Raw genomic sequence first — 11615 nt, forward strand, 5'->3', positions numbered from 1 at the left:
TTTGCAGGTACTTTATGAAGGAGCTGTAACTGTAACTGGCTGACACCAGAGATTGAGCGTCAGGCCTTGCTTCCTGGGTTTTATTATGTTTTGACAATTAAATTGCTACCTACAGGGTAAAGAAAGATTGAAAATAATCCTTAGAAGTAGCAGCTTTAGCTCAAAGTCCCACTACTAGCTCTCTTTTTTTGATGTCCCAACTGCCTTATGCAGACTATATTAGCATATTTTTTATTGTGTCTAAAAACACTGATGAGTAAAGCCCAACTCATGTTTTCTGCATGTCTGCAAAGATACACATCATGGAAAGTTCATTATTTAACCAACTTGGACTCGTCTGTGGATCTCCATGTGCAGCCCAGAATAAGTGATTTTATGGACTAAACAAACAGAAGAAGAGACTGTATGAGGAGATTATCCACATTTGTAAGCAGTGTAGTTGCTGTTGGATTTAAAGGTGCTTTGATTTGTACATGTTTTCCACTGACGGTGCCCAAACACAAGAGGAAGTTCTACATCACCCACTGACACTGGCTCCATAATGGTGAGATCAGGGCCAGACTATCTGTTGAAGGACTCTTTGTTGTTCTTGTAGCTAAAGAGCAGTTCTTCATGACTTTATGGTTTCATGGTACTGCAGGATGGATGGAGGTCTAAATATGTAAAGCACCTCAACCTTTGACACATTGTGGTAGGTCAGAAGGAGTCACTGACTATTTGATGAGGATGAACATTATTTGGATCACAAACTGCAGACTTCACAGCCACCAGATCTCAACACTACGCTCCTCAAAACACCAAACAGCAGCATCTCTGTACAGAAACCAGTAATGTTCCACACATTTGGACAGTCTATTATTTTCCATCACAAATCTCCAGATCTTTTTGGTTTTTGCTCTTTATCATGGTTTATGGCATTTTACTCTTAATAACAAGTTTGGGAATTCCCAGTAATAATATAATAGGCTTGATAAGATGACCAGAGGGAAGAACAGATTTTAGTTCAGATTTTGTTAATTATGGACAAAAGGTATACAACTTTCCAGGACAAAAGCTAAGAGCTCACCATTATCTTCTCCTCTCCTCACCTTTTTTGGGTTTCTTCTACTGCATCTAGGAGAAGTACTTGTAAGAGATGAACATGCTCTTCTGTCATTAAACATGCAAGAAATCCTGTCAGATACCTGCAGGTTTCTTCATCAGAATTCCTTATAGGCATAAACTTTCAAAAGCAGAATCCTTTCCAGGATGTGATGCTAAAGCAACGGCTCATTGCTGGATTTCTGCCTGGAAAATGAAGCAGCTCTGTTTCCCTTTTGCTGCGATTTCCATTTCTAATCATTTTGTTCAGGAGCGCTTTTACTGATTAATTTAATACGATGCAAACTAAGTGTGTCATAAACTGTGAACCCAAGAACTGAATTAAGAAATCAACAGGGGTCTAAAAATATTCATTACAGGAAATTTTATGCTGTGTGTGTGTGTTAGGTGGTGGAGACTCATTGTTCTCTTCTGGGAAATGCTGTTTGAAAGCACATCAGGCTGTTTTCTGCACTAAGTAATGTTAAAAACGTAATTTCCCAAAAGTAATCAGTGACACATTTCACAAAAGTTGCTTAGAAAATGTGATTAGCTGCACAAGTGAAAATGAATTATCTCAGTTGTTTCCTTTCTAATAAGGACAATTTAAAATTGGGCTGATCGAATTTAGTGGCTAAATGATGAATCATCTGAACCCAGGGAGATGAAGCTTTGAATTCTGTTTGAGGACAAATGGAAGATTTGCTGGATCAGAGGTGAAAATAAACACTTTTTTGTGGATGTATACATCCCAGTCCAAATAACTAAAGCTATAATGCACGTTGAAAATGTCTGTTTGTTCTGGATAGGTTCCAGAGGAGCAAACAATATCACCTGGGTTAAAACGAAATGGATGATTGCTTAGATTTTGAGTGATTTGTAGATTATTTAGACGGTAATGGTATTGCTTAATGAAGGAGTTTATGAACTTGAAAGGGACATATACACCTTTTCAACAATCTACCGAGAAACCATAGCAACACATGAGCAGGCTGCTACCTGTTAGCATCATGGATGGTTGAAGGACAACTGGATGGACTCAAAGATCATGGCCGTTTCTCAATATATGTTCTTGTCCATACTTGCGATCTTGTGTTCTCGTGAAAAGTCATCAGTCGGAGACCGAGTACCGTTCCAATTCAAAGAACGCATCTGACCGAGAACGGAAGTAATACCCGGAAGTGTTCTTGCTCCGCCCACATTATCGAGACTGCATCGGACAATGGTTAGTGCAGACCACTGTGCTGGCCAAATAACCAATAATACATTTCACGCCGACCAGCGGTCAAAGGCCGAGGAGGAAGCTTTCAGAGGTAACAGAGGGTTTTTGGGGAATACTACTGTTATTTAGCCTCGCCGCGCTAGACAATCCACGGCAACAAATTTAATTCTCTGCCAGGGTGGGTCTACTTACCCTCCATAAGGCTCGAGGTTGGATGCTCCTAAAACTGGCCGGACCAATCACCATGAAGTGTAGAGTCAGAAGGCGGGCGTAACTAAGTGACGACAGAGGCGCGACGATTCTGATAGAAACAACCGGCGCACAATAAACAGTTATCTTTCGACTCGGCTTTGGCCACAGCCCTTAAAGATTTGAAGCTAAAATTCAACTTGAAAGATAAACAAAGGACGGCACTGAAGTGTTTCATTGAGAAGAAAGACGTATTTGGACTTATGCTGACGGGATATGGCAAATCCTTAATATACCAGTTGGCTCCGCTGGTTGGGAAGCTAATGGGACTTAGCCACAATCCGGTGCTCTAGGAACTCCGTCAGCCTATTCGTTGCACTGATTGGTTGTATACCTACCCAATTGCTGCAGAATGATTTGAAAGACAACCTTTTAGCCCGCCTCCTTCCCTGTCGAGCGTTCCTAGACCCTTGTGTCTTAAGAGCTGGGTCTAGCGCGGCTAGGCTAACTGTTATTATGAATACAAAATGTAGTTTTCAGATTATTTCAGTCAAGAAAGTAGTTGTGTAATTGTCAAATATGTGGTCAGTTTATCCAGATAAAGCCTATTTAAAAATTTACTCCAACGGTTTCGGAGATGTGAGGCTCCAGTATAAATGGCTATGACTGAATGGTCAGAGCTCACTGTAGCTGCTGAGAGCAGCCCGATGTCGGCAAGACTTTTTGAAATCTGCCGCTGGCTCTGACGGATCTATAGCAGTTGAAGAGGGATATAAGTAATTTTATGTTTTTCTAATTATCACACTTTGGCCTCATAGTGCATTTATTTATTGTTCAGAGAAAAATGGGGTTGAAAGAAGTTAAAATTAATATTCATAACATCATATTTTAATATTTTACTCGATCGCTGACTGTGGGCTTCTGAATTACTGTCTGGTCTTCATTACCTGTAGAACGACTTTGTTCTATTCTTATGATTGTTACTGTGCATTAAAAATAACATTTAAGCATTATTTTATTCCAGGGACATCTAAAGAAACCCAGATCCTCACTGCCTGCTGGGAGACTCCACAGACAGAACATCAGCAGCTCCATCTTCAGCATCTGGACCAGCAGGATGCTGTTCATGGAAACAGAAGGATAGAAAATGTTGAACTGTATTTAAGCATTTTGCAATTAAGTATTATTCAGCTGTGTTCAAAGTATGAATTTTATTGTTGAAGCCAGAAGTAAATGTTGCTGTAATCAGACCTGTTTGATGAGACGCTGCTGATGTTTGAGAAGGTTTCTGTTTCATTACCTGACAGGCAGAAGAAGACCTCACCTGTAGGAGCTCACCTGTATTCAGGTTACGAGTACAGTAGCTGACATGAAATATTCTCTCATTAATCAGTGATAATGTTCAGCATCCACATGTCCTGGTGATCACATTAAAGTGTAGTGATGTTTGTGTATGTGTCAGACTAAACTTCTGGATGTTGGAGGACAAACAGCAGGTATGTATGTAGAATGTAGACCAATGTATTTTAGTAATGGTAATAATAAAGCTGTAAACCATCCATCCCTGTTCATGAAGGGTCGTCGTGAAGGTTTAATATTTTTTCAGCAATCAGTTTCTGTAAAGTTTTTTCTGGATCCACTGATAGAACTGAGAATGAGACGGTTCAGTTCATCACAAACTACAGCTGTCAATAAAACAGAGCCTTTGAAACATTAAAAAAAGATGTATAACGATCTTACAAACCTGAAAATCTATATATACACAGTAACTGTTTTAATATTAAAATGTGAACATGCAAGGCTGTGTTATTATATCTGTTCCATTTTATTGTTTTTCATGGTAAAAATAACTGGAGCAGATGAACCCAGAGACTGCCTAACCGAGGCGGTGATGTCATCAAGTATGCTGGTGTTCCAAATGGACTTTAGCCTCCTCTCGTTCTCGCGTTCATGACTCGCAAGACCGGACTTGGCGAGAACGCAAGTACGGACTTGTATACTTAGAATTGAAAAACGGCCCATGTTTTTCAAGTTCCAGCTTCCAGTATGGAACTACTGTCCGTTCTGTCATCACTGTGTACCTGGTTTTAGTTGTGTTCCAAACGGGCTGCTTTTTGTGTCTTTCGTTGCATTGCCATGGACTCCTTGGTGAAAATGAGGAGAATTATAAGTACACAACCCTCAAAGAGCTCTTAGCCCATCACAAAATCAAGAGCTCTGTTGAAATTGCACCGTGGTGTCTGGAGTGGTGAGACGCTAACATAGGTTCAGGTTTACGCACTGACGTTTTTCTATATGTTTGTTCTTGTTTTAGGGTACATTTGAAACTATTGCAACCCAGCTGCCCAGAGTGAGCTAGGAGGAACAAAAATCTAAATAAACGGGTTTACCTGAGTGAACCCTAGTGTTTTATTGAAAGGTGGATATTTCAACACAACACAAAAGTGAGGAACTAAGAGCAAAAACGGTGCTACTTACATAAAAGAAACAAATAGAACCAAGAGGACTTCTTCTTGAAAGTGAAGTCTAGCCCTAACCCAACTCCCTAACAACAAAAATGCAGATCAATAAGCACCCCTCCCTAACAGCTAACAATGCTCTCCTAACACTGAAGGTTTGAACAGTCAGATTGTCCCTATCTAGACCTTTTACCTTCAATTGAAACAAGTGTCTCAACTAGGTTCCATACAACACACCAAACTCCAGAGACATGGGCGAGCTCAAGACTTGACAGAAATAGCTACAGAATGCTGGGTTGACATGACTTTTAAAGTTAGATGTACAGCTTGATTGGTCTGGTCCAAGCTCTGGGGAGGGTAGGCGGGACATCGAAGGCAGAACAGCTGATCTGGATGGAGGTATGAGATGTACACAGTCCAGGTTATTATCACAGCGGCAGGTCAGGGCGGGAACAGAAATGATATACAAAAGTATCTACACAAAACTTGAGATGCGATTTATCATTTAACATCAGGTAATTAACAGCGTAAAACACAATCAATGGCCATAGGAAATGATTTTAAACTCTAGTACTGTTGTTTTCATTGCATTCATGTCTCTTCTATTCCAGCTGCTCTATGCATGTGTGTTTGTCAAAACTTTACTCAATTCAATTCAATTCAGTTTAATTTATATAGCGCCAATTACAGTCAAATTGTCTCAAGACGCTTTATAGAACCCATATGCCTGAACCCCTAGAGCAAGCCCCAAGGTGACAGTGGCAAGAAAAACACCCTTTCAACAGGGAAAGAACCTTGAGCAGAACCCGGCTCTGTATGTGGGGGGACTATCTGCTGCTGGCCGTGCAGGTTGAGAGGGACAGAAGAGGTAAAGAGGTAGAGGAGGAGGGATGGGAGAAGAAGTGGGTGGGGAACAGGGAACATATAACACACAGTTGGATACATGTATGATAAGATAGATGATACATACAAAGTACAAGCTAACATTGAAATTGATTCATAGTTTACTGTTATGATGTACAGCTCTGGTACGTACCACATACATAGCTGGCAGTAAAATTCAAACAGTATGAAGCCCTTTCTTGTACATTAGGAGTCCATTTAAACCTGAATCCACTTTTGTTTCTTTTTGGGATTACTGGTGTGGAGTTAGGACTTCCTGCTGGGGGCCAAAAACTTATTGCCTTTTCGAACTTGTTAGCACGGCATCTAATTCTTCTCAAATGGAAGGATGCTGCCCCACCCACAGTATCACACTGGATCAAAGATGTAGTGTTTCATCTCAAGTTGGAAAAAATAAGATTTGTGATGAGGGGCTCTGAGAAAAAGTTCTATCAGGTGTGGAGGCCTTTTTTGACTTTGTTTCAGCCAACCATCAACAACGGTACAGGAATGACTAGGCTCAGTACTGTGGTTGATTTGTGTATAGATGGTCTGAATGCTTTGTGTTTTTAAAACGTGTTTTCTGTTAGTGGCAGTAGGGATTGGTCAGTTTGTCTTATGGCGGGGGGGGGGGGGGGGGGGTTGATTGTTCTTTCTCTGTTATATTGTTAAAATTTCAATAAAAATATCAAACACTGAAATTCAAACAGTATGTAGATGAGCATATCAAGTAGAGTGAGGGTGATGCAGAGTCGCCTGGTGGAAATGGGCAGCTGGGAGCAGAGGGCTGGAGGAAGGTCAGCAACAGCATCCCACAGGTTACTGTGTTCTTTACTTAGCAAATAGTTGTTAACTCTCATATCGATGCTATATTTACGTTTCAGATCTTGCTGAGAGGCCCCTTAGTCACAGTACACCTGGCTTATGTTGGCTTATGAAAATGGAATTCTGTCACTGTGACATTTTAGTTCAAGTCAGGTAGATTTGTGTTTGCCTTGGGACACTCTTCAGTTAAAGCTGGTGCACTTAAGTCTAAAATCTTTGTTTGACCCTTTAAATTTAAATATCCACATTACTCTCAGGAAGGAACTCGACTCTTCCAGCAACAAGGAACAAATAGTTCAATAATGAGAAATCAGGTCCAAGGATCTCCCAGCAATGACAACATTTAGACACAGTTAGCAGAAACGCAGATATGAAAACAATGAAAGTAAAAACAGGGGAATAAGCAAGTTTTCAGCAGTTTCTCAGGCTTCTGCTGCAGTTTTATGTAGTCATATTACATGAGCTAATTTGTGGGAGCACCAAACTTTAACAACAATGGAATGCAATAACTGCTGGTTTGGACAGGCAGTGGAAAAAGCAACAGAACGTCCTGCTTCAGTAAGTCCTCGTGTGATTTTGAACACCAGTAATTCCAATAACTCTGCTTAGAAACAAAACAATCAAAAAAAAAGTGAAAATGTACAAATGGAATAAAAATGCAGGTTGTGGGATGAGACTATATGTAAATAGCAGACATACTGGAGATTAAACTCATCAAAGTCAGTAAAATAAAATTATTATTGTTATTTTTTTGTCTGAATTTCTTCTCATTAACTCCACGGAAGGGATGTCAACATTTTATGAGATTAATGCATATTTTAGTCTTGCAGCCAAATATTTTAATATTTAGTGCATGTGTGTGACCATCACCAGCCCTCCCTGAGAGCTAGGCTGATATTCTTTATTAGAATTCCCTATTACCTCAGTGATGTGCAGGGGAAACAGAGGTTGGACAGGACGAAACAGGATGAACAGGGATAGGAGCTAGCAAGCGGTGCTATTACAACTGAAGAATGTCAGGTGCTGTGTTATTCCTGACTACTAATTACCCATCATTAAAAAACAAAACAAAAAACAAACAACACAAATTTTTTAAAAAAACAAACAAACAAACAAACAGTATTGAACACCATAATTGTGGATGTCTTGACAGTTTAGACTAGAATAGTCCAGAAGAAGATACTAGGGAACGAGAGAATGAGTTTAGTGTAGAGACTCTGAAGAGGGTCTCAGCACATTCTGTCGGGTCCCATCAATGCTCAACAATGGGACTCGACAGGAGCTGGTGAGACCTGGACAAACACGCAACATGCAAGTATGAAGGACCCCGAAGCCCAGAACAGCTATCACGGCAGTGCAGGGCCAAGCTGACAGGGTGCCCCTCCCACCCGGGCCGCAGGAGCCACAGGGCATGTACCACACGGACCCCGAGAACAAGAGGGAGCAGCTACACCCCCAGCGCACCAAAACCCCACCCAGGCAACCCGGGGCACGAGGACCCACCCGCCACCCAAGCCCAACCCCGCCCACCCCAGCCCCCACCAGAACCCAGACGCGCTCCAGACGAGCACAGCGGACCCGAGATCCCACACAAAATAAAATTACAAACTTATTGTATTACTGTACTGACAGTAAATTGTACAATTCATTTTTTCAGTTTGCAATGTTACAGAATGTATATCGACACTGTAATTGTTCGATATACATTTTCTGTTCTCCTTGTCCAGCTTGCAGCCAGATGCATTACTCATCCCCAAGTGGAGCTTTTTTGTTTTCAAGATTTGCACACAAGCACACACTCTGAGAGCGACTCGAGCACATCCATCCACAAACACTGCATATTACGGTATTTGTCTTCTATGTCCTTGGTGAACAGGCTGCTCTACTACGGAGCTAAGCTGCTGAATAATATGTCATGCAGTGCTTTTAACACACACACACAAACACACACAGCGCGAACACAAACTGCATCTTTACTCCCTCCATATGTCCTTGGTGAGCAGGCTCAGCTGTTAGAAGTAGATCACAGGGCTGCAGGATAACATGACACACAAAGCCTTTAAGCCCATTTAAATGTTCATAGGGTGTCTGACAGAAGAGAGATGGTGTGTGTCCGTGTGCAGTGACAGGACACACGTGTGTGAATGACAGCGCATGTGGCGCGTGTGAAGGAGAGCCGGCATGTCGTCCTTGTCTGAGTCAGCGTGAGCATGCTTTAGCGCCAACTTTGAAGCTTAGACTTTGTATGTTGTGTATGTGTGTGTGACTTCAGACCTCTGGCTCAGTCTCACTTTAATATGAAGCGTTCTGAGCCACTGGAGCTAACAGAGTGTGTCAACAGAACAGGCTGATTCCAAACAGTAGAGGCCAGATGTGAATGTGCACGCACACATGCAAGCCCATACCACAGTGCATGGCTGGATGTATATATGTATGTGTGTATTAGAGATCAAGCCCACATGCTGGTCTTCCCATGCTTACAGCAGCAGCAGCACTTACTCAGTCAGCCTGATAAAGAGAGCATTATGGAAGCAATCCATTTGCCTGGAGAAGGTTTGCAGATGAAATAGAATAGTTGGGCTGCTGGGGGAAAGAGAATACAATTTGATGCATTACTCAACATGTCAAAAAGTATTTTTCCAATTTATTCTGTGTAACTTTAGGAGAGTTAGAGGGGCATTTGTTTTGAGAGCAGCCAGTGGAGCTGAGAGGGAGGGAAGAGGGTGAGAAAAACTGGCAGAGACATTATGCTTTAAAAGCTGCCCCAGGCAAGGTTTTCATGTTAAAAACAAAAGAGAAAAAAGTACACATTTTAGCCTAAATCACAAACTGGGGTGGAGAAGAAACAAGCTTCTCTACATGCTCATGGAGACAGTAGATTGACCCAATTTGCCCAAATTACAGGAACAATTTACTAAATTTTAACTCTTCTATCTGCATGAGTACTTCCATGTTTGTGTTCAACAATAACTACAGCGTCAGTTGGGAGGCAGAATGTTCATTCATCCATTCAAACTCACACACATTTCTCTAGGATCATAGTTTTATTTCAATGTTAATCAGGTTAATCCCCATAATAAATACAGCTGTGGGGTCTTAGCCTACATACATAATACAGTTGAATACTTTTTGTAGGGATTTAATCGTTGACATTTAGGTTTAACCTCAGTGTTTAAATGTGTTTGGTTAATCTGTAATCTTATTTTTCTACTGAAAAAAATTTCAGGGCATCAGCTGTAAATGTCTGGTGTGAATATTAGTGACAGTGACATGACTTTGACCCATGGTGTCAGAGCTGCACCACCTTCAATTGGAAACAACTTTGGGTTTGTAGTCTATCCCAAGGACTATTCTGATCTCTGGCATGTGGAGTACAACCTACTTTAGCACCTGAGCAACAGCCAATCTCATGGCTTAAGTCATGGCTACGAACAGTGGCATCATTAGGCCTATTTTAGGGGGGCTTAAGCCCTCCTAAATAGACCCATTTACTGTAGGTAAATAAAGAGGGCTGCGTGCGCACCCTGGCAACGGAAGTATGGCGACTGGCAATCATGGTCTAAGCATGTCAGTAGTGCAGCCAGCAGGATGGGCAGAAGTCTCTCAATGGTTAAAAGATGTTCCCATATGTTGCCACCCAACATGACTGCAGATGTCATAAAGACACTCGTACTGTCGCAGTTAGATTATTGCTCTGAAATTTGGTCTGGGGCTGCTGCATCAGATTTAAAAGCCCTACAAACTATTCAGAATAGAGCAGCACGATGTCCATTTAGAATTAATGTGAACTGGATGCATAACGTACTGTCCTGGCTAAAGATAAGCGAGAGATTTAAAGTCTCTTTGGTAAATTTGACAAGAAATATTATTCTTACTAAATTACCAAATGTGCTTTATCAAATGCTATGCTTTAGTTCTGATGTACACCAGTATGAAACTAGACATGCCACAGAGGGCAGATTTGAACTACCTATAGTAAATGGAAACATTGGGGAAAGTACTGTGATGTACAGAGCTATGATAGGTTGGAACATTTTGCCTGGTGACATCATTAATGCAAACAGTAAACACCTGTTTAAAGTCCTTTTGAAAAGGCATCTCTTCATGAACTAATTTTTGTGTCCAGAGGTTGTTCTTGTAAGTGGATGTGAACCTCACAATCCACCTAAATGCAATCAACGGCCACGGGTCATAAAATAACTGTCTTCTTGAAATTGTGTCTTTTCACAGGAACAAGGGTTCAAACTGGGTCCCATCTTTGAGGATGATGGCATGCATATCATATTCACTGTGCTGAGTGGTGTGATCAAATAATCAGCTGAGGAAACATAAGACAGCCGCTCAGAGGAGAAAAAAGAATAATAGTAAAATTTAAAAATTAAATTAAATGTTGACCAGAAATATATTTCATGCCTGTGTGTGTGTGTGTGTGTGTGTGTGTGTGTGTGTGTGTGTGTGTGTGTGTGTGTGTGTGTGTGTGGGGGGGGGGGGGGGGGGCTCACTTTAATTTTAATTTGAATGCCACTTGGTTGTTGTAAAATGGGTGTAAAATGTTCTGTATTGAGCATGTTGTATGCTGTGACTCCAGGAAGAGTAGCTGTACTTGTTGCAGCTAATGGAGATCAAATAAATACAAAATACATAAAAATCTTTGCTGCCCATCACCATTAAAATAAACTATAGAGGGTATACGATGTAAAAACATGTCTGTTAGCATTACACCATTCCATCAGCAGCAAAAGCACTGGGATTTCTTAAGTTTTTGTTGAAGGTTCAATTTAAATTGTGCACAATTTAAATGTAAACAGAAAATGAAACCTTCAGATTGCACATTGAGTGGCAAATTAATGGGGGAAAATGGCATCTTTTGCTTGTTTTAATGCTCTGTTTTCACTGGTTGGACTGATCAAGACTAAGACCAGGAACAGTCTGGCTCTAGAGGGAACACTCTCCTCTAT

Source organism: Acanthochromis polyacanthus, chromosome 10 (assembly GCF_021347895.1).
Source record: "Acanthochromis polyacanthus isolate Apoly-LR-REF ecotype Palm Island chromosome 10, KAUST_Apoly_ChrSc, whole genome shotgun sequence".
Taxonomy (NCBI): Eukaryota; Metazoa; Chordata; class Actinopteri; family Pomacentridae; genus Acanthochromis; species Acanthochromis polyacanthus.